The following is a 1,314-nucleotide window of genomic DNA, read 5'->3' on the forward strand; positions in this document are numbered from 1 at the left end:
CCTGGGAAGATTCTGGAAAAGATAATCAAACAACGAATCAGTGAACACCTACAGGCAAACAAAGTCATTACTAAAAGCCAACATGGGTTTGTCAAAAACAGATCATGCCAGACAAATCTTATTGCATTCTTTGACCAAGTGACAAAATTAGTGGACCAGAAGAATGCTGTGGATATAATTTACTTGGACTTCAGTAATGCATTTGACAAAGTATATCACAGCCTACTACTTCATAAGATAGAAAAATGCGGGTTAGACAGCATCACCACCAGATGGATCCGTAGCTGGCTGACCGGCCGTACTCAGCGTGTGATCCTCAATGGAACCGCATCTACATGGAGGGAAGTGTGTAGTGGGGTGCCCCAGGGCTCTGTTCTGGGCCCAGTGCTCTTCAACATCTTCATCAATGATTTGGATGGGGGGGATAGATGGGGAACTCATCAAATTTGCAGACGACACCAAGCTGGCAGGAATAGCCAATACTCAAGAAGACAGGCTTAAGATACAGGAGGATCTGGACAGACTTGAATACTGGGCGCTATCTAACAAAATGAAATTCAATGGTGAAAAAAGTAAGATTTTACATTTAGGCAAGAAAAACCAAATGCACAAGTACAGCATAGGTGGCACCTTGCTCAATAATAGTAACTGTGAGAGGGACTTCGGAGCCCTAGTGGACAATCACCTAAATATGAGCCAGCAGTGTGCTTCAGCTGCCAAAAAAGCCAACACAGTGCTAGGCTGCATTAACAGAGGGATAGAATCAAGATCACGTGAAGTATTAATACCACTTTACAATGCCTTGGTAAGGCCACACTTGGAATACTGCATCCAGTTTTGGTCACCATGATGTAAAAAAGATGTTGAGACTCTAGAAAGAGAGCAGAGAAGAGCAACAAAGATGATTAGGGGACTGGAGGCTAAAACGTATAAGGAACGGTTGCTGGAACTGGGTATGTCTAGTTTAATGAAGAGAAGGATGAGGGGCGACATGATAGCAGTGTTCCCATATCTCAGGGGTTGCCACAAGGAAGAGGGAGTCAAGCTATTCTCCAAAGCACCTGAAGGCAGGACAAGAAGCAACAGATGGAAACTAACCAAAGAGAGAAGCAACCTAGAACTAAGGAGAAATTTCCTGACAATTAGAACAATTAATCAATAGAACAACCTGCCTTCAGAAATTGTGAATGCTCCAACACTGGAAGTTTTTAAGAAGAGACTGGACAGCCATTTGTCTGAAATGGTATAGTGTTTACTGCCTGAGCATGGGGTTAGACTACTAGATGACCTCCAAGGTCCCTTCCAACTTTATTA

The sequence above is a fragment of the Protobothrops mucrosquamatus genome, unplaced genomic scaffold (assembly GCF_001527695.2).
Source record: "Protobothrops mucrosquamatus isolate PMUCROS unplaced genomic scaffold, P.Mucros_1.0 scaffold191, whole genome shotgun sequence".
NCBI lineage: Eukaryota > Metazoa > Chordata > Lepidosauria > Squamata > Viperidae > Protobothrops > Protobothrops mucrosquamatus.